Source organism: Lissotriton vulgaris, chromosome 3_1, assembly GCF_964263255.1.
Source record: "Lissotriton vulgaris chromosome 3_1, aLisVul1.2, whole genome shotgun sequence".
Lineage (NCBI taxonomy): Eukaryota > Metazoa > Chordata > Amphibia > Caudata > Salamandridae > Lissotriton > Lissotriton vulgaris.
The window spans coordinates 1,312,524,731-1,312,548,455 of NC_141689.1; positions in this window are offsets into that span (position 1 = coordinate 1,312,524,731).

Genomic DNA, 23,725 nt, shown 5'->3' on the forward strand with positions numbered 1-23,725 from the left:
AGAAGGGCCCTAAAAGGCCCGAAATGCATTGGGTTTTTATGATCAAATAAAAACTGCCTGTGATGAACACTGCATTACTCATATTCTTACAAAGAGGCCAGGATCGGCACAGTTTGAATAGTAGAAAACTGAAAACGGGCATTTAAATCGGTTTTGTGGATTTGATAAACAATAAGATGATAAATATTTAAAAGAATTGAAAACAAGATGATACATTTGGATTACTACTGAGAAATGGTTACATAACCTTCGGTGAAAACATGCACGCCAGGGGCGGCATGATGCTGTGCAAACGGTTTTATGGGGCTGGTTGAAGCTCCATCCCAAACGAACTTCATTTTCCTCAAGGCAATGGGGCAGGCCGAATAACCGTTCTGAACGCAAACTAACAAAGGTACGAATAACTGAGAACATAAGACTAACGTAAAACTGGGTGTGCATCCCTTCACAAATTAGCTTAGGACAATGACATATTGATTGTTCATTCAGAAATGTATATAGAAAATGTTTGAAGCAATGAAATTTTGAAGCAAAGTTATTAAATCAAAATTGTATGAGCAAGCAACAAAACAGGAGTATTTTTCAGTTTATATAGGCAGATGGAGTTCCGCCTTTGGTAGTGCGGGAAGGGTCTAGTGACGATTGTCACTAGTTTGCACGTATTTCTAGTTTAATCAGAGGGTAGCTCCCTCTATCCCACCCAGCACACCCTTAACAAAATTGAGAGGTAAACAGTTTAATTTCAAATTGATGATTAAATAGGAGTGCGCTACACAACCCAGTTTTTCTTTTTTCTCCTACTTTGGCTCATTCTTGTATTAAGTTTGGGAATGCTGACAAATGGGAACTTTAGTATAATGGACACAGCAAGTAAGAACATCAACTTGTAGCTGAAGCCACACAAATCATCTCATTGTGAACAGAGAGACTTGTCATCAGTAAATATCACAGCCGTTCCTCTACCTGGTAGAATAGCATGGGACAGAACTGATTATGGCATTTATGGTCCTGTAAAGCTGTTGAAGATTCCACATCATGTTAAAGTTTCCTTGAGTGACTTTGTTTCACCCAGCACATTTTCTGATGATTGGGACTTTGAAACTGGTAATAACATGATGGCAGACTAAGAAATGTCAGCAAAATTTACAAAACATGAATACTTAGAAGGTTCATCAGATTATGAACAAATGTATTGTTCTAATCATTTTGGCCATCATTATTTGCACAAATCTGCAAACCCTCAAAATGTTTTTAAGTATAATCAATGGGAACATTGTCCAACGCCACCAAAGGGTAGCTCAAAAACATTTTATGAAAAATGTCCATACTTCTCAGGTTTTAATGTCACAAATCCAGAAACATTTTACTTTAAAAATGTTAATAAGACAGGCATGAAAAGTATGTTGACTAATACTAAGCACATTTATTCTGCAGCCTTTTATGCTCAATTGTCCACATTAGGTTTTGACTTTTGGAAAGACAACATTGAGACAAAAACTGTCTGGGGCACAAAAGACTGGCAGGTGCAAGGTTTAGAAGCCTTATTCAGAGCCTGCAACATCCCAGAACAAATAATGTTTTAAATGACACTGTTCAACAGACATCTTGTCTTGGTCTGGCTAAGATAAAAGACTTAAACAAACCGTCCATACCTAGATCCACACCTGATAGTAATGGCACTACAGATGAGGAGTTAGATGTGAAATATATATTTTACAAGAAAACAGAACTAATCCTGATTGGAAACAATGGTTAATCTGGCTCACAGACACAAATAACTGTCCAGATAGATTCCTGAACAAGACACAAGGGTTTACAGTAACTAGGCCAGATCCAAGATATGTCCAGAGACAACATCCAGGGATGATAACAACATACAGTGTAGGAAAACTGTTACTTGAGTGGCTACAAAAATCTGCACTCCCAGATATAAAGCAACACTTAACTTTACTTAAAGATGGCGTTGATTTGAGAGACTTCTTACAAGGACCTCGTAAACCACGTCATAAACATTTCATATACGCCAGTATATATGCTGCTTATAATTAAGCATGGAAAATCACGCAAATGGAAATTGCAGAACGAATATGAGAAATTGATTGTATTACTTTAGAAAAAGCTCTCCCTGTAGTTGACAATGGGTTAATGACTCTGTCATCCAGAATATATTCTTTGGATAGCATTGTATCATCTGCCATAGACATAATGGAACAGGACTTGCTCATGTTACAACATGGAAGTCTCAATTGCGTTCTATAATGCTGCTAGGCTGGACGTTACAAAATCTTCGTTCAGGCTATGTGCCTTGGCGTCTAATCAACACCACGTCATTGTTTACTGGATTTAACCTTACAGATAAACAAATCTCTATGGCACAGAAGGGATCAGACTATACGGTGCTGAGCATAGAAAAACTGGAAAGATTACCATTAACCGTTTCTGAGAAACCAGCCATAGAATGGCTACTACATGGCACCATCTTGTTGCCAGTGACGATTTTCCAGTTTCAGTATTGCTTGAAACAGATACCAACAGGCCTGTATGAAAGGTTGGGTAAAGAATACATAAAGTCGACCTGGGATTTACCATACACACACAAATGTTGGAGTGGGGAAAAGGAGGTATTTCTTAGTGGTAAAAATTATAAAAGCACACTGAGCGGTACACTTTTATGTCAGGGTGTTAATTTGTATGGAGCCTGCGATGGTTCTTCGACCAACTTATCCTGCCTCCTGCAAGGTTCTCCGGCAGCAGTGATAGATCCAATTTTTAGGCAGCTTTCCAATGGGAGCTGCATAATGTTGAATGATCACAGCTGTTGTGGAATGATGCCAGAAATAGCCTATCTCATTAGTGTGTCAGCCAGAGTCACTTGTTGTATGCAAGTATTGTTTCCTAAAACTAAGACAGACGGGGAGTCGCCGCTATGGCCTTCACTGAACATCTCTTCTATACGAATTGATACTTTAAGCAGAATGAAAGCCATTCTTTTGCAAAAAACTGTGCCACTGACCTCGTCTAAAGAGACGTATGATCTGCAAGTTGCATGGACCTCTGCAATGAACTGCCCCCATACATTTTGCAGAAATGTTAGGTCGTATCTTAAACATGTCTGATACCATATATTACATTGTACATATATTTAAAACGATTTTTTCGGGACTGTTAGCACACTTTGAAGCAGTCCTAGGCATTTTTCCAAACTTTGTGCACTCTGTGTTCGGCGGCCTGCCTCTCATTTTGGGACTTGTTCCTTCTGCTCCAATATGGCAAGTCCAGTCTCCAGTGATACCCAGATTACCATGGAGAACGCTATTCTGGCAATGCAGTGTTGTGAGCGCATGATACAGATTCTTGGCTTGGCTCGTTTGAGAGATCTGAATACCACGTGGTTCCTATCATTCAGACCAATCTGGCAAGATTGCATCCTACCTGTTCTACGATGCCTGCTTTGTGGAGAGGAATGCGTGTTGGATATTTGTCTGACACTTCCATCAGCACTGCCAACGGATGCTGACGCTTTGTTTAGTTCGGTAAAGGCTCATGCATTGTGTTGTATCCCCAGCAGCTACCAATCCTGATGACGGCATTCATTGAGGTCTCACCAGCACATCCAGCTAACGGTGAGATACGTGGATCAACAGGCACACAGGTACCATCTACTGAGAACATGTGCCACGTGTGCACCCATGCACTATTCAGGGGTGCAACAGGGTGTCAATGTGACACCCTGCCACCCTTGAATTTGTTCCCCATTTTACCGAATCGGTATTTACCGATTTGGTAATTCCTATTCATTCCTATAGGCATGGATACTTGCACTAGTTCCGAAAAGCCACAACGATTTCTTGGAAAACTCGGCTTCAGCAGTCAGGGACTTCCCCTTGCTTGAATATTGATTTGTCCAAGAACTCATGGAGTTTTCGAAGAACTGCGATTCTTTGATGACGTTATTATGTCCAACTTTACGTCAAACTCGGCACCTTCAAGGTATAAATATGCCCACACTTGCCCTACCAAACACACAGTGGTTTGGAGCAGTTCGACTATCTACTTGCCCGACACAGCTCGCTACAGCAAGTGCCGAAGGAAGCCAACACTTAATCTGACGCACTGAGAGAGACGCTGTCTTTTCTCTTGCCGAGAAATCCAGCTCCAGTGTTTCCAAGCTCCCTTTGCGGGGTGTTGGGAAATCGAGTCCCGAGACAGAGAGATACCAGACCTCCTTCATTCTAAAACAAGGTACGGAGCTGATTAGACGCTAAGAGAAATCTTGGATAGATTCTTGGCAAAGAATACTAAACTTATGCTACACCTCACTTACTTCTTCCCTCGTACTAGACTTAGGTTAGGTACATCGGGGTAGGCGTATTTTAGAAGAACCAGTTGAGTACTTTTAGTATTTATTTATTTATGTATGTATTTTATAGTATTATAAAATAATACTGTAAAAGCATGCCATACCATACCATGCTTTTACAGTATTATTTTATAATACTCTTGTTGCTGTACGTATTATACTTTGCAGCCAGTATTACGATTGTAGCAGTTCATTTCTTCTGCATGAGAAACAAGACTGTTCAATAAATACTTTTATTGAAAACGCCTGTCTCTCTATTTCTCTGCACCTCTGATGAAAAGTAGCATGCACGATTCACTGAGTAAAATATCTATCTATTGTTTCCACGACTCTGAAGATACGTTCTATCTTGGGGAAACAAAGTTGTCATGTTTATGCGGTTGTCAGAAACTAATCCCTTCTTGTTTATTCGAGAAAGTTTCTAGTGACCTCTGAGCTAGCTGGCACTCACAATTAAGTCTAATATATTCGATAGAGACCTAGTCGACCTAAGTACTACGTCACATCTATAGGATATATTATTCCAATGCGCAGAGCCTATTGGGAATATAGGAACTACACTACACTAGGCACTTTGCAAAAAAAAGGGTCTGTTTTCACTGTGAAAATGTGGTGTGTTCACGTTGCATTTTGGGCCGTTTCTTGTTGCGATCCCTAAGCTTACCCACACAAGTGAAGTACCATTTTTCTTTGAAGACTTTGGGAAACGCAGGGTGGGTGGAATTTTGTGGATCCACACAGATTCCAGAATTTTCCACCACAGAAACATGAGGAAAGTGTTTTTTTTACACATTTTAAGTTTGCAACAGAACCTGGTGAGAGCATGTCAAGTCACTCCATCTTGGATTTTCCTGGGTGTCTAGTTTTCAAAAATATATAGGTTTGATAGGTTTCCCTAGGCGCCGGCAGAGCTAGGGTTCAACATCTACAGCTATGCACTTCGCAACAAAAGGTTTTGTTTTCACTTGAGTTTTGGGCCGTTTCCTGTCGTGGGCACTATGCCTACCCACACAAGTGAGGTACTATTTTTCCCTGAAGAATTTGAGGAATGTGGGGTGGGGGAAATTTTGTGGATCCACGCAGATTTCAGAATTTTCCACCACAGAAATGTGAGGAAAATGTGTTTTAAAAAAAATAGGTTTGCAAGGGATTCTGGGGAATAGAACCTGGTGAGAGGCAGTCAAGTCACCCCATCCTGGATTCCCCTGGGTGTCTAGTTTTCCAAAATGTATAGGTTTACTAGGTTTCCATATGTGCCGGCAGAGCAAGAGTTCAAAATCTACAGCTAGGCACTTTACAAACAAGCATTTGCAATGCAATAGGTCTCGTATTAGTAAAAGTTTGAACTTTTGGTGTTGCAAATAATAATGCAACACCAATAGCTGTAATTTTCAGTAATGCAAGACCTAAGTATGTCACTATGGCACAAAATGCACACACAGATGAGAGAACAATGAGAGTACGTATTTGGTAAACAAAAGATATGTGATTACGATGTACGCTATGGAGACAACAAGTTTCAGCTATTGACATTGCAAATAACAATGCCTTTTATTTTAGTTTTCGTTTTTAAAACATAAATAAAAGGCATTGTCATTTACAATGCCAATAGCTGAAACTCACATAAATGCGCGATCTATTGCATTGCAAATGCTTGTTTTTTATTTTGTTCTTTTGAGTCTTTGTTTGTAATTGTGAAAAAATTTAATAATTTGTGCCTTTATGACATGACATAATGGCTAGGGTGGTTGACCTCGAAGCTGGGGATCCGGGTTCGAGTCTCAGCAGGGACACTCAACATCCTATGATTCTGGGCAAATTGCTTAATATTCCCCTGCCTAACAAAAATGAATGTGTCTATCTGTAACGCGTTGGGAGCAGGGAAAGCTGCATAACTTACCTATATGTGATGCTTGTCTGTACCTGATGGAATAAAGGCTGGTAACCCAACGTCAACTCCTCCACACGAAAGAGCAGAGGCCATACCGGGGGACATTCATGGAAACCCTTTATTTAAACAATGATGGTGAATGCCTTTCGGCATATTCTTTGCCTTCCTCAACGCCCAAAATAGTAAGGAGACCCCCATTAAAACAAAGTACATGGCAGCCCAATACTCCAGGAGTATTGGGCTGTCTTGAACATTGGAATCCTGTTTACCGCCCGACTATTTGGTCAACAAACAACTCCACGTAAACACCTACCTGGAAGCAGGGAGCTGCATTCTGGGTGATGCAGTCCGCAATGACTACGTGAACTTAATCAGGTGGGAGTACAGCCTTGGGGCGGAGCCTTCTTGCAATTATAAGAAGGCTGCAGGACATGTACTTTGTTTTAATGGGAGCCTCTTGACTATTTTGGTCGCCGAGGAAGGCAAAGAATATGCCGAAATGCATTCGTCATCATTGTTTAAATAAAGGGTTTCCATGAATGTCCCCCGGTGTGGCCCCTGCTCTTTCGTGTGGAAGAGTTGGAAGTGATATTTTTCTGCAGCAGCCAGAGACGCAGATCCGAGGTCCCCGCTTTGTAAGTTGGCCCGGTCCCCCACTGGCCCTGCTTCAGCAGTTTTTCGCACACACCAAGGTATTGGATTGTCCGGACCGGCCACGACGTCCGGGGAGGCACAGGGCAGTTGTGAGGTTATTTAGCCTCATGCTAGGCAGCATGTATTGTCATTGCTACCCCCGCGGAGTATTTGCCCTGGACCGAGAGTCTTTGTTTGTATTGTTGAAAATTGAATAATTTGTGCCTTTATGACATGACATAACGGCTAGGGTGGTTGACCTCGAAGCTGGGGAACCGGGTTCGAGTCACAGCAGAGACGCTCAACATCCTGTGATTTTGGGCAAGTCACTTGATATCCCTATGCCTAACAAAAATGAATGTGTCCATTCCGTTACCTGCTGTTTGCTCCGTTCTTGCCGCCACTCCCGCAAGAGGTGTCCTGTGCCCTGGTGCTCGCTGATCCATGACGTAACGCCCGGTCTCCTCCTGCCGCCAGAGCTCATTTCTTGCAGAGCTCGGCCGCAGTGGGGGGGGGGGGGGGCCGGGGCAAGGACCACAACTACCTGCAGCCTTGTGACCAAAATCCAGAAGCCGCCAAGTGGGAATCTGCGCCAGGAGGCGCATAAAATCTGCATACACCCATCTATCCTTAGATACACTTTTGGACAAGCGGTCTTCGTTGGGCAATTTGGCAAGGGCAAAGACGCCGGCCCCTCAAGAGACTGATTTTCAGGACATGTTGCACCCTATTGAGGGGGGGGGGAGGGAGTATAGTTTTAGAACAAGGAGGGGCTGTACCTCAGTTGGAAGGCAGTCCCGAAGCCAGATCCAACTTGGCTAACCCTGCGAAGAGGCTGCCCTCTCCTAACATCAAGACTAGGTCAGCCAGGGGCGTCAAAGTAGCAGGGACACAGCAGTCACAGGGCCCAGCATCTAGAAGGAAACAGGTTGGGATGCAGGCACAAGTGGCAGGGGGAAAGGTAAAAAAGTTAAGGAGGTTGCACCAAGAGAGAATCTGTTATTAAAGCCCGTAGTTGATCGAAGCACATCGCCAGTAGCAAAGGTAGGGGCTAATCTATTGGTAAACAAGGAAAGAGATGCCCCAGGGGATTTGGATCCCGCCTTCTGCAAAAAAACTGGAAAGTACTGTAAAAAAGATAACCCTCCCGATACATGACAGACTGGATCGCATTGAAAATAGACTGGTCTGTCTGGAGCTTTTGCTCTCCTCAGCACATGCAAGGGGTAATCAGAGTAGAGATCCAATTGTTACGCAGCAAAAGGCAGGGGGGCAAAGTGATGATGATGATGATGATGATGATAAAAAATTTATAATGCGCATAAACAATAACCCGCAGGTATCAAGGCGCCTAACAATGCGATCAAAATTGAAACAGACGTCCTTACATATAGGCTTGTCGGAAGAGGCGAGTTTTTAGGGCAGTACGGGAATTCTGTAAAGACGGGAGGGATCTCAGGTCAAGAGGAAGATCATTCCACCATTTAGGGGCTAGCGTGGAGAAAGCCCTGCCACCCCATTTAGCTCTTCGTACGCGGGGGCTGTCAAAAGCAAATTCCCGGAGGAACGCAAATTCCTACCAGGGGTGTAATGGGAGATAATAGACCCAATACCCGTGTCGCTATTTTTAGCGATGGCTCTGTAGGTCATGCATAAGACTTTAAACCGGATTCGGAGTTCTACCGGTAGCCAATGAAGCATTTTCCTGGCCGCAGTGGCTGAGGAGCGTCTAGGAATATCCAAGACAAATCTGGCTATGGCGTTTTGGACTACCTGTAAGCGCTGCAGGTGGCTACGGTTTAGCCCAGCATACAGCGCATTACTGTAGTCCAAACGAGAGCCAATGAGTGCAACAGCTATTTGCTTTCTAGCCTGCAAGGAAAGATATTTCCTGATCCTTCGCAGAGTGTGAATCAAGCCCCAGCAGGTGGAGACAGTTCTACTCACCTGACTGCCCATATCAAGGGCAGGATCTATCATCACCCCGAGATTCTTAGCAGATGTTGTGGGGGAGGGACATATTCCTAGTGAGTCAGGCCACCAATTGGCTGACCAGATGTTTTCTTTCCCCCCGAACACCAACACCTCAGTCTTCTCCCCATTCAGTTTAAGGGAGTTCTGAATCATCCAATGACCAACCGCCTCCATACAAGATCTAAACTTGGAGGCGGTAAGCACATCTGAATGGGGGAGAGAGACGAGTATTTGGGTGTCATCTGCATAAGAGACTACCTCCATCCCGAAAGATCTTATTAACCTGGCTAGTGGGGTCACGTAGATGTTGAAAAGGGTCGGGCTAAGCGCCGACCCTTGAGGGACCCCAGACAGCACTGGTCGGGATGGAGATAGGAACTCCCCCAACTTGACTCTTTGTTCCCTCCCAATAAGGAAAGAAGTCAAAAGATCCAGAGCTGCGTTCCTCACCCCCACCTCCCTCAGGCGAGATGTAAGTACTGAGGGGGAGAGGGTATCGAAAGCCGCAGTTAGATCTAGCAGGACCAGGAGGGTGGTCTGGCCCCCATCCACTGTCGTGCGGATCTTATCAAGCACGATGGTGAGGGCTGACTCGGTGCTATGTTCCCTCCTGAATCCATGCTGGGAGGAGTCCAGACATCCCGAGCTTTCCACAAAACCAGCGAGATGCTTGTTAAGGTGTGCCTCAAGCATCTTCGCTGGGGCAGGAAGCAACGAGATAGGGCGAAAGTTTTTTAGGACCTCCGGGTCAAGGGAGGCCTTTTTTAACAGGGGTTTCACTACCACCTTCTTCCACTCCATAGGGAAAATGCCATCTCTGATGGCTAGATTCATTATTTCAAGCAGCGATGGTAGGAGGGTCTCCCTACACTGCTTGATGATTTTCAGTGGGCAGGTATCCAGGGGAGAGCCAGATTTGATCTTATTAGGCAGGGTCTCCAGATCTTGTAAGGCCAGCGGAGGAAAAGAGTCCAAGATGCACAGTGGGGAGATGTCTGTAATGGTCATATTCATCTCAACCTGAGCGATGGGCGCACTGATGCAAACTCTTTGTTCCTCGAGAGCCAGGTGGATATCCTGTATTTTGGTGTGGAAAAAGGAGGCAATCCTATCACATAAGTCTTGCGAAGGAGTGACAGGATCAGGGGCTTGCAAGTTGACTAAGGAGTCGACGGTTTTAAAGAGCTCCTTCGGCGAGGAAAGCGAGGTAGTCAGGGTTACAAAGTAATCTTGTTTGGCCTGCGTAATCTCAGCTTTATATTTCCTAACAAAGAGTTTATGGGCTTCCTTGTCTTAAGGTCCCAGCTAGCATGCCAGAGCCTCTCCTTTCTCCTCACTTCTTGCCTGAGAAGTCTGAGGGAGTCAGAGAACCAGGGGGCAGATGGTCTCTTTCTGGCTCGACGGCGGGACTGTACTGGGGCCAGTTTATTCAAGGCCTCAGTAGTAACTTGTTCGAAGAGGCCGACTGCGGTCTGTACGCTGTCCAAGCCAGTGATAGAGAGGCTTGCAGCCCAGGGCGCGAAGGAATCACTGCTGAGGTTCCTGAAATTTCTGGCACTTTCCATTACGTGATTCCCTCTTTTGCAAGAGTCCACCCTATGGTGTTCCAGAAGAAAAGGAACCGCAAGATGATCAGACCAAGATAGATGCATCGGATCCTTGATGGTCAACCGAGAGTCATTAGAGAAAATGCCATCCAAAGTATGGCCTGCGCGGTGAGTGGCTCCGCTAACTCGTTGCGTGAGTCCACATGATTCCAGAGCCTCGATGAGACATGATGTGTCAGATAGATCATGTCGTTCTAAGTGATAATTAAAATCACCTAGGATAGAGAAATTTTGTGGGCACAAGCACTGATGTTGCATCAAATTCAAATGTACCCTCGAAAGGCAGCTTAAATGCCACAACTAACACCTCATTGGCTCCTAGTGCTACAACCCCCTAAGCAACCCAGTAGGGGTCCCCCAAACGGACCACGTTAATAGGAACAAGTTAGAGGAGGTTGGCAACCTCCATGCACAGCCTCAGCTGAGGCAAAAAAAACATAACTCATTGGGTGCAAAGTCAAAAAACAATTAACCTCCCACTGGATTCAGTCCCTTACGTGGTGGTACTAGCAGGGGTGCCACAGTTAGAACAAGGAATAAGGGAGACTTACTGGCAACTAAAAAACAAGTGCATTATTATTATTATGTTTCTTATATAGCGCCAGAATCGACCCCCGAAGGGGTATCTACGCGCTTGCCTTGGGAACCCTTCCTGGCTTTTCCCTGTGAGATAGCCCCTACAGGGTATCCCGCCGCAGGGGGGCCGTTGTGGAGATTAAGCAAGCTTAATGCCCAGTGTTGCAGAGTGTGAACCCATGATTAGGTCAGGCACCGAAGCGAGAATTATCGAGTCCATGGACATTTGAGCTCAAGACCCTGCCGCATCGGGAATTGAACCCTGGTCCCGGGTCTGACCTCTGCTTCAGGGTCTGCCTGCTCTAACCAGTGAGCCACACTTCTCCATTCATTGGCTTAATGCTAATCGGCCATTACCCATCGATATATATGCAGAGATATTATTTGCTAAGAGAGTCAATTGGGTGGGAAGGCGAGTAAAATCAGTGGAGGGTGACTGTATTATCGTCAACTTTAGGGACATAAGATGTGTCGAATTTATTTGTAACTGGGTACAACAGGATTCTAGGTCACGAATCCAGCCACTCCCCCTCAAGTTCTTCTATGCCCCAGTATAGAACCTAATAGGGGGTAACCACAGGGGAAGGGAGGCCTCGAACCTTTATAACCCGCAGAACATCAGGCTACAAAATAGGTTCAAGGCCTTGTCTGGGCTGGAAGATTGTGACTGACAGCTAAGACGGGAAGGGGGGAAACCGGGGACAGTATATCGCAAGTGCAATTGTCCAAAGGTAAAACTGTTAGTGGTTCCCCTTTATCTGTAAGAAAGATAAAGTTGAGTGAGTGGAACAAGTTAGACCTACTGTCATGGAATGTGGCAGGACTCTCAGCCAAATTCGACAACAAGCATTTACAATGCAATGGTCTCGGCAATATTATAGGTAGAGCTATTGGAATTGCTCATTATTTTTTTATCTTTTTTGTATCCCTAAATAAATGGCATTGTCATTTGTATTGGCATTAGCTTTGTATTTTGCATATGTGATACCTATTGCATTAGCAGAGAGAGAGTGAGATAGTGAGATAGAGAGAGCGAGTGAGGTATTGAAATAGAGAGAGAGTGAGGTAGTGAGAGAGAGTGAGGTAGATAGAGAGTGAGGTAGTAAAGAGTGAGGTAGTGAGGGAGAGGGATGTTGTGAGGTAGTGAGATATAAGAATAGAGTGGATGGATGACTGTACGGAAGGATGGGGTGAAAGGGTGGGTAGATCACACAGCCCTTAGTACCCCTGAGCAGAAGGGACAGGTATGTAAACACACATTACAAACGCTCTGGTATTACTAAAAATCTACATTTTGGAAGCACCATTTTATTGTAAAACGAATTGAACGTTTTGCATCAGTCTATCTTATACTGTGTGTAACGCAAGTACAAAGTAATGACTTACATAAACACAGTGCTTTCAGCCACAGGCCCTGGCCTCGTAGCACTAAAAATACACAAGTCACTATTCTCCAACCAAGATTCGATGGCTCAGCTCGTGCGTTCTTCAAGCACAAACAATTTTTCAGGAAAAGAAGTGTCTGCCTACTACTGTCTGCCTACAGCGATCACAAGAAGGGGAGCTTTACAAGAGAGAAGTGCCTAGAAGCTGGACAGAGGCGCGGATGTAGGCATGGCTGCGGGGGTCTGCGGCCCTTCAAACCAGTGCCAGCCCCACACTGCCAACACGTGCCAGCCCCACACTGTCAACCCATACCAGCCCCTCTGCCAACTCGTGCCAGTCCTATACTGATAAACACGTCTATCTCTGCCAGCCCCACACAGCCAACCAGTGCCAGCTCCTCACACTACCTACAGCAGCAGCTTCCCATGCCACCCACCTGTGCCAGCTTCCCAAAGAGACCATCTGTGCCACCTCATTGCAATGCCCACAGTGGTCACTCCTCACACGGCCCACCAGGGCATGTTTTTTACTATGACCAAGAGGCAGCTTTTCACACTGCCCACCTGTGCTGCTCGTCCTACTGCCCAGCATTTCTTGGTTCTCACACTGCCCATCTGGGGCTGCTACACAGGATGCCAAGCAGCGCCTGCCTCCCACACTGCCCATTGGTGCGCGCCCCTCACGCTACCCTTTCTCATACTCCAAACTTGCTGTGGATTCTGGTGGGGAAGATCAGACGTGATGACCATTCAGTCCGTGGCCTCTCTGCTGAGGTGGCAGCAAGTGTGTCCACCTCAGCAGTGAGTCTAGATGGACCCCCAGGTGCTCCCTGTTCTGCACCCTTCGCTGCTATGCCTCCACTTCTCACCCGCCCCGGGGGCCTCTGGCACTATGTCCCAGCAGGGACCAGAGGGAGGGGTGAAGTGGGTGGGTGGGTGTCACATGCCCTGACACAGCCACCCACCCCTCTGGTCCTTCCCCCACTGCAGAAGAGACTGCCTTACAAGCAGGACCAACAGAATTACGCGATTCTGGGTCCCGGGCCTTTTCTGCACAATAATGGGTTTGCCACACAATCACCAACAGATGTACGACTTGCAAAGTTAAACTGACAGGTGTCTGGCACCATAGGGGTAAATATCGGACAGGACAGAATTACTGTGTGTAATAAAGGAAAACACGCGGACATAACACTGCCACAATAAGTGCTGCAATACGCTACATTAATTGCACGCTATGAAGTCCATGCCGCATAATTTGACCCTGTAATGTTCAGTGGCCCCGGGTATACGGTGACCCGGCTTGCCAATAGACCCTCCAACATGTCCACATATTTATTTGGTAACGCGACATCCTTCCAGCTAATATTCACAGAGGCAGGTTAAAGCATTGATGGAAAGATTGGGTTGGAGTCGGACGATGAACTCCCAGCGTGTCTGGGTGAAGGGTCAATGACCCCACGACCTCTGCACCGGATGTAGAGAATCTGAGGGCCCAAACTAAGGCATCACTAGCCGAATGCCGAAAAGCTTCCACGATTAGGAGGTCGAGACTGTTGGCTCGGTCAAGTCCACGCTGGTGACGTGTGCGACCGAGGGGGGGGAGGGGGGGGGGGGGTGTCCCACTCCAGAAACAGTTTATTAATCCGTCTAATGGAGGGCCATGAGGCCATCACCCAAGTCCTGGGAAGTAAAGCAAAAATACAGGAAGAAATACGGGTGCATTGCAGGCGGCGTGCCTGGGAAACCAACAGTGTGATCCTGGTCAACCACTTCATCTCACCGAGCAGTGCGTTTTTAATTGGCAATTTTGGGAACATTTAGAAGAGTATGTGTGTACCATAAAATGCATACTCTCTAGGAGAGGTAAATCGCTAATTATATCATTGCGTAAGTAAAAAAAAAAACTCCTGTTTTGCGTCTGGCAGCCCTATCAGGGCCCTTGCCTGTATGGCTACGTTTAGAAATGATTATATTGAAAGATACTGGCTGCAAACATTTTTATATAAATGTACCAATCTTAAAAACCATGTTGAACGAATAAATTAAAATATCCTTGAGTCCTACACCTTTAGAAATGATCAGTTACGTGATCGCGCTGATTGATACAGCGCCACGCAGGCGCAGTGCCTAGAGGCGATAGCCTTTCTGCTTCTAACCTCATCCGGGACTTGGATTCCAGACATACTGGCCGCACATCGATTTCTGCAGCAGGTGCGTGGATCAGTGGAGGCATTTCACTCTGGGAGCTGCTTTATGTAGCGCCTCGCGGCTTTCGGCGCTAGTCACGCTCCGACATTTGGGATACAATTATTTGAAAAAGCGTCACGCAGAGGGTCAAAAGGGGCTGAACGAGCTGTGCATTCCACCCTCGCGCACAAACCTCTTCACCACGTGCATGGACCAACTGAGCTGATACTCCATGCCCATCACATGTGAAACATAGCGCCTCGCAGGTCTTACCCGAGGAAGGTGAGGGATTTGCCGGTCTCCTTGTTCCACACTGAGGGGCAGCTCATGGTCGCTGGTTCCCTGTCTCCTGCAGGGCCCCCGCTCTAGAACCCGTGCTCTGGAGTAGGCACTGTGTGTCCAGGCGCTAGAACCCGTGCTCTGGAACCAGATCCGTGTCTCTGTCCTGCAGCATGCACCCAGTATCTAGGCGCTAGAACTGGTCCTCTGGATCTCCGCCCAGGAGCTTGCGCCGCCTGTCTAGGCGCTAGGACGCATGTTCTGAACACCTGTCCTGATTTCCGCTATGGAGCCCCGCCCTCTTGAACCCGTGCTCTGCAGCCCGCTGGTACCACGCTCTAGAACCCGGGTCCCTCGGAGGATGCTCCTGCTGACGAGGCGAGGCTCTGACTGCCCCTCTCAGGTGCAGACTCCATGGCAGGGGGATGCTGCAGCCAGTGAGGAGGCAGGACCGCCTGGGGGGGGCGGCGGGGGGGGGGGTTGTGAGAGGAGGGGCTAGGCGCCTGTACCGGCGCTCACTGATGGAGCGAGCAGAACAGGATCACTGTTAGCACGGAGAGGGGAGCCGGGATTTAACCCTCCCAGACCGGGGGGGGGGGGTAGCCATAGTCTGTGGTGGGGGACAGAGCAGGAGCATGACTTCAGTTTGAGCTTTCGGAGGTTTGGTGGGGAGGCACTTTCAGGGACGTACAGGCAAATGAGATTTCATTCTTCCTCAAGCCGGACAATCAGGCACACTGCGAGCTCGCTACGGCGTGGAGGCTCTCCTACACATGGCCGCTGGAGAGGGAGGGAGGGGTGGGGGCCCGGGGGAGGCGAGAGCGCTACGGAGCTACAGGGACAGAAGGCACAAAAAACCGGGACAGAAGCTACAGGGACAGAAGGCACAAAAAACGGCAAGAAACGGGGTCAAAACAACAAACAGGGGAAAGAAGGCAGAATAAACTCACCTCATGTCCTCGGTAGACAAAGCAAAATGGGGGCCGCCTGCTTCCGTCTTTTTTTGATTCGGGGCGTGGTTTTGCTGTCCTGAGTGACGGACGACGTCACAGGGCTAAAGAATGCAAAAAGTCACGCCCCCAAATCCGAAAAAGACGGGGCTTCTTTGGAGGGATGGCTCTCTCCTCCAATGGCTGGCCTCTGTTTAGGAAGCCAGCCAATGGAGGAGAGACAGGGCAGGGAGGCGGGACCTACAGCGCTACTAAGAGTCATTAAATCTCCGGCCACAGACTGCGCAAGCTCAGCCTTTAGGCTTTCGACCTAAAAAGGAATGGTTGGATTATGTGAATAAATACAATGTAATTTGTCTTCAGGAAACATGGGAATTAGACCTGACTAATTTTAACCTGGTGGGGTACAAATTGTTTGGGATCCCCGCTGTTAGATCTAGGGCAGGCAGAGCGAAAGGGGGACTCCTTTTGTGGGTAAGCCTGACTCTAGATGGGACCTGGATGGATCTTAACTGGAAATCAGAATGTATGCTCGCAGTCCAGTTTAAAACCAGGGATCTTAATCTAGTAATAGTTAATTTTTATAATGCCGGGGGCTGTCGAGTGGAGGAGTTGGAGGCCCAACTAGGGAATCAGAGAGAGAAGATGACTGGCACCCTAGCCCCCCTAATTTTAATCGAAGGGGATTTTAATTGTCACTTATGTCCTCAGCTGATACCCTTCACTGAAAATTGGGCCTCGTGCAATATAGAGGCGGGTGCCCATTTTGACCATACTATACAGGGGACCAAATTGAACACCATGATGAGAATATTGGACCTGGCACATTCCATGGACCTGTTACCTCTCAATTTAAACGGGGGGTTAACCTCACCTTTAAAGGAAGAGGGTGTAGTACATATATTGATTTAGTAATTGTCTCCCATCTACTCAAACAGAGACTTTTGGATTTCACCATCGATTGCAGTGGCTTTAGTGATCATAACCCCCTAATAGTGACTATGGCAGTCCCAAAGGCAAACACAAAAAGAAGGGGAAGAGCGCCAGAGGTTAAGGAGAGAGCCACAGATCAAGGCAGAAGACTGAAATGGGTACGGTTAGATGGTGAAAGTTTCGATAAATCACTAGTTACCAAGGGGTTACAGTATATGGAGGTATGTTTAAATTTGGAGATTAGGGGGACCCCGGTGGTTGAGGCATTTGAGGAGATAGGACGATTAGTGGATAGCCTAACACATGTGACCGGGAAAGGGAGGGAATCAATAACCCCAGATGGTTCGATAGAGGATGCTCTACAGCTCAGAGAAAGCTGAGAGCGGCCCTTAAAAGGAAACCGAGGGATGGCGCAAGGGTTACCCTCTGTAGATTGCTCTATAAACAAGAAGTTAGGTGCCGTAAGAAAGCACTTCAAACCGAAACGTGGGAAGATTTGCGTGAGGCGGCAGAAAAACATGACCTTTCCAGGTTTTGGTCAATAATTAACAGACCTTGCTTTCAAGACGGGAAAAGTCCTAGCATAGCGTCAAATGTACTCCCCTAAAAATGGGTGGAACACTTTGGTGCCTTGTATAACAGGGGAACCCCGACGGAAGATGAACAAGTCGATTATAGGGAGATGCGCCCGGGGGGATCGAGTTTACCCTAAAAGAGATTGAGGAGGGCATAAAGGGTCTTACCCGAAATAAAGCCCCGGGTCCAGATGGGATCCCGCCAGACCTTTTTGTAAGTAATACTGATTTATGGGGCCCGTTAGTTACAAGAGTTATAAATGAGGCCATAGCTGCGGGTTTACCCTGCTCATGGTCGACGGCTGTAATAGTACCAATTTTCAAGAAGGGTAATAGGGATAGCCCCAATTGTTACAGGCCCATTTCTTTGATTGACGTTACAGCTAAAGTCATGGGCAGGGCTATCCTGAATCACCTGATGAGTTGGGAAGAAGAAAATTGCATACTCACAGATGTACAGTATGGTTTTAGGGCCGGCAGGTCCACGGTAGACCAGTGTCTAAATTTATACCTCCTGGTCACGAAATATACCGTGGCCAGTAATGAGAAAGTATACCTAGCCTTCATGGATCTGGCAGCAGCTTTCGATTGTGTAAATCGATCGAAGTTGTGGGAAATACTTTCGGATTTGGGGGTTGACCCCGGCCTTATTCATATCTTGAGAACACTTCATCATAACACTACTGCAAAAGTGAGGTATAATCTGGAGGGTGACCAGGCTGAGTCTTTTAAATGCACGAGTGGGGTCAGGCAAGGGTGCATACTTGTCCCTTTTTTGTTTTTGTTTTCTATCTATATCAATGGGCTTGAACGTTTTTTAATTAATTTGAAGGTGGACACGCCCAGAATAGGAAGCAGACCTGTTCCAGTACTGCTCTATGCGGACGACGCAGTCCTCTTGGCAAGAACGCCAGGGGGACTGCAGCGTCTGATTGACGGGTTCGTCGAGTTCATGACTGGCCTAGACTTATCCGCCAATCTGAAGCAATCTTATGTAATGGAGCTGGGCCCAAAGCAGAAGGGAAAACATTTTAATTATAGTATAGGCGCCACATGTCTGGCAAAGGTTCAGACTTTTTTATACTTGGGCATTTTATTCGACAGGAATTTGAATTTTAAACTACTGATCGAGGAACATGGTAACAAGTTAGTAGCCAGCTCAGGAGCGGTTATGAATTTCGGACGCAGATTGGGCCGTTGGGCCCCGGAGCAAATGCTGACTATGTATAACTCGATCACTGTAGCTAAAGTTGTATATGGAGCGGAGTTTATGGGGAATGGTAAATGTAAGCAGTTTACAGACGCAGGAAAATAAATATTTAAGGAGGCTCCTGAAAGTTCCCCAATGTGTACCGTCATCTATAGTACACGAGAAAATTGGCTGCAATTACTTGGAGGACAGGGCGAGGAACAGACCCCTATTGGCTTGGTTAAAATTATGGGTGAATCAGGAAGCAAATCTGACCCAGCAGGTAATTACTGACTGTATGGGTAGAGACAAAGCTATGTCTATTCCCTGGCTGAAGTATGTGAAAGAGGCCCTAGAGAGCATAGGATGTGGAAACCTGTTTGTAAATCCCCAGAGTATTACAAAACAGGATCAAGTTAATGTAATGGAGAAGCTTTACAAACTTAGTGCGATGTCTCGAGAATCCAGGGAAAAAGACAAACAGACGGTACAGGCCTACATGACAGTGAAGCCCTGTAGGGGACTGGAGCCCTATCTTTCTCTTGTATTAACCCGCATGATAGGTTTTTATTAACGCATTTTAGGCTCAACTTGTTTCATCATTTATTAGCTGAACCTGTTGGTTTTACTAATTTAGTTGAGTCAAAGGGTCCCTGCGGCTGCGATCATCGATCTCCGCAGGACACCCATCATTTTGTACTATTATACCCATTTTACCAAATAACCAGGCGCTACTTTTTAATACATTTATTTAAAATGGCGAAATTAAAATCAGCGAGAGACACCCTTGTTTTCTTAAAAGAAGCTAGAGATCTCTTGATTTTATTTTGTGTGACAAATTTTTTAAGATATTCAGTTAGATTAAGATCCACTAGTTGACAAATGAATTTGATACTGTAATGGGTTGAAGGAAGTTTCTGTACATTGTATATCCGGACAGTTTCTAATGAAATGTCTGTATTTTTTAAAAATTTGTACTTTTATGGTGTTGAAATGCCGAATAAAGGAATTTTGAATTTGAATTTGAATGTGTCCATCTGTAACGCATCTGGTGCTCATGTAAAGTGCTCTGATACCTTCGGGTTTGATACAAACAAAACCAGTTAGGAGGAAAATTAGCATGAAGCCAATGTTGTAGACAAACCTCATTGAGGTATAATTGCGGCCACAAAATAAGGTAAATTTAATGAGGTGACATCAAAGAAAGACTATCTTCTATGGACATTTTCGGGTGCTTGGTAGATGGCAGGTCTTTGCAAAAGAAACACTGAATATGATACGCTCTATTATTTTCCGGACACAACCATTACCAAACAATCCCATGTGTGGTGAATGTGGTGTATGGGTGTGTGTTTGCTGGATTTTTTTTGCATGTGTGTATGTGCATAATGTGTGCATGTGGATAAGCGCGTGAGCGTTAAGTCTCTCTGTATGTGTGTGTTTGGTCAGTTCATGTGTGTGTGCACGCGTTTATGGCTATGTTTTTTGCATGTTACTATACATGTGTGCTTGTCTGTATTCGTCTTGTCTGACTTGCAATATAGCTATGGATGTGTGTATTCATAAGAAGAATATATGTGGCGGTGTGATATGCATTGTAACTTGTTGCTTGGACGTGCGTATTTCTCAGTGTTTACATATTTAAGCGCATGTGTGAAAGAATGCCCCATTGTATTTGTTCTACGTGTATGTGAATATGGGTGCATGCATGTTTGTTGTGTGCATGCAAGAGTACGTGTTTTGTTTATGTATATTTGATAATAAAAATAATATTAATAATATGAAAAAGAAGTGTGTGCCTGTGTGTTTTAGTGATGAGTGATTGTGTGTGTGTGCGTATGCGCGCCCGCAGGTGGCGAGGAGGAGACTACAAGGACAGACATATAGTTGCTGGATTCAATCATTGCAAAAAAATATAATAGTGGCGGGCTCTAGGTGAACAGACAGCCACATCCAACAATATGGGTAAACAAGGCCCGGGTGCGCGCTCCAGGTGCATCGCATCAGGCTGCACGCTCGGAGAAGGCTTTCCATAAACCCATTTTCCGGGGCAGAAGTGAGGCTTTCATCTTGTTTAAAAATGCGTTTTGTCCCTCCTTTCCGCCTGCCCCGCCACTGTGCTCCAATATCACCCGCGACTTAAGGGATCAACATGTGGGTTGCACCAAAGACACTCTCTCACTAGTGCTTGCAAAGGTGCTTTATCGGTTGTTCACACAAGGTCTAGAACTAGCTGCACTGTCAAGCGAGATAAAAGGGACTTTAGCTTGTAAGCCAAACTTACACATGCAAATAATTTTGTGACCCTTGCCCTCCGGGTAATACAAATCCCACGCACCCTCCCTCCCCTGTGGCTAATTAATGTTATGGCTGAATCTGATGAGATAGTAGCATTTTAGGAAGACCCCTCTATCTACCGGGCTTTAATATTCCTTCTCTAACGTTCCTTCCTTCACTCGCGCCTTTAAACATTTGTATTTCTTCTGACCCGCCCTCCCCCCACCTCAAGAGTTTTCAGGCGAAATCGGAATCGCAAAAAGCGCTGTACAGTTAATTAGCATAACTGTGCACTAGGGATTCGACAGGCATTCAAGTCATGGTGAACCCTCTCTTGCTCCGCGGAGTACTAAAGAGATAGGATGTCCTTCAGGTTAAAACATTTTAAGTGTGTTGCCTCGAGCAGTGGGAAATGCCACAAATTCTTGGTTGGCGATATGAAACAAAGATCAACCAAGTGAATTAAACAGCTGTTGAAGATGTTGCAAAAGAATGGTCAGAAAATGATTAACTAAAGTGTGCTCTAATGCACTGGGTATGTTTTAACTGGGTGCCGACCCCGTGGCATGAAGGGTACCTGCAGCTAAACCTGGTTTTTGGCCAAAAGCTCTAAGCATGCTGGGACTTGCAGTTTAATGCCCTTGCTAAAACACAAGGGCCCCGGCCTGCAACCCAACATGCTAACAGTTACTGGCTGAAAAGCCAAGCCTGGGTGTTATGAATCTAAAAGTCACGGGGTTTGTAGACAGCTATGCAGTGCTGGTCACAGTGATAAAATAGACTGGGATATTGATGTATTGCTTGCAGACGTGTGTGCACTCTGCAAGGCACACGTTTATTCTGCATGGCAACGTTTAAAGCCCAGTACAGTTGACTCCCCCTTTCATCTCCCCGGCGTCCATTTAATGACTGCATTGGGATGAGTTGTGCTAAAGCGCTATAAAAGGAATAAAACAAAATATTGGTATTTACATTTTTATTTATGTAAATACTGGGGAGACCAACGCATCTGACATTCTTACAGTGTATGTATATCTCTTATATACCTGGACTGCGCAAAAGTAAAAGCATTTCTCTCTTAAGTATCTGTGAAGTGATAAGACGTGAGCCTTTGTTTTTCTGCATCTAGGTGTGAGGCTCCCGATAGCTCCACGACAAAATACTCCAACAAAAAGAGGCCAAATATCCCCTTAAGTCCAGCTTTTATTATGGGCGAAGCTGGAATCAAATAAGCCCCACCCGTGCTGCTTGGAATAAAAGTAGACAGTGTGCAGGAGCTGCTGAAAGTGTCCCGGTGTCAGAAAAATATGACAGGACAAGTTCTCAATATTTCTGTGAATTCCGGGTGAAAGTGGCCAGCTATGCAGCAAGGTAGACGGCGTCTACTTTCTGAAAATTGTGGGTAGGCTGCAGCTACCTGCATCTATCCTCGACTCGAGCCCTGGTAGTACCTCACTTTCTGTTCCGCTCCGGCAGCTCCTTTATCCCGGCCCTGACACCACCCTCTGCATTTTGTGGCCATATCTGTGCAGCCATCCCCACACCGCGGCATCACACATTTATTTATTGCTGCTTTTCCACCCCAATTTTTTGCCCTTATGACCATTCCTTTCTGACATGGGATGGCAGTTTCTTCCAGGTCGCTTAGCACTTCAGTGGCCTGGACTCCGTCACAGCCTCTTGATGATCAGCTCTGGGCCATGAACATGGATTGTCAATATGGAGGTGAGAATAAGGTCCTGGGGTCTAGAAAAAAATCTGTTCTCTTGGGCTGTGAAAGTTGGCTGTGCTTATGCATGGAATTTTTTTCATCCTTTCCTGCATCAAACTGTGCTAGTTGTGTTAGTGCACTTTTCTCTAATGTCTCGTTTTGCTATTGCTACTCGGGATTTCCATTTACTTTAATAGCAGGATGGCTGGTGGTTAAAAGTTGAGCGTGCAAAAGAAAAGTTCAGAACTCTGACCTTGCCCAATTAATTAAGCTAGTTTTAGCCAACATTGGAAGAGGAGGGAGGGTCATCACCTAATTTAGAACCTGAGCCCGATGTATGGGTTGTGGAGGGCCCTAGGCATTAATAATTCCAAAGAAAAGGAGGCAAGGATTCTGTCAAATCCTCAAGCTAGTCTTGCTTTACCATCACCAGAGCAGATAGATAAGCTAATGCCTTGGCTTAACTTGTACCCAAACGAAAGGGCAGCACAAATATTGTAGCTTGGTTTCTCTCAGTGTTTTGGATCTGAGTCCAGTGCAAAAAACAAGTTCCAGTTCAGTCTCATGCAAGTGTGGTTGCTAAAAATACTTCAGAAGGAAGAATCTTTTGGTAGGATTACGGGTCCTCTTGAGGCCCCATCTGTTGAGAGGTTTGTACACTCCCCGATGTGCATTGTCCCCATTAAAGAGCCTGTCCTGGTCAGACTGATTCATAATCCCTCAGCCGCTGAAGGAGGCAACAATACAATAGTCCCACAGGGTTGCTTAATAACGGTATACAACTGTTACAATGAAGTTTTTACAACGCACTACCATTACAACGCAGGCATTACCACGAATACCATTACAAGGCATTGCGCTGGGGGGCGCTCTAGGATAGGGAATAAGTTTAATTTTCTATCCAACACCTTCCCTAGTGTCCACGGGGACTGGAGTTGGAATAGATAATTATACTTACCACTATCCAGCACCTCTAAGCGCTATGCGTTGTAACGGTATTCGTTGTAAATACCGCGTTGTAATGGTATGCGTGGTAAAAGTATGCGTTGTAACGTCATACATCCCTTAATAACATACTCATCTGTCGACTATGCATTATTAAGGTTAAGGAAGATAGGACCTTGATCTCTCCTCACCAAGACTGGCATATAGTCTGTCTTTATGCTTCTCCCGCAAAAAGTGGGTTTCAAATTAG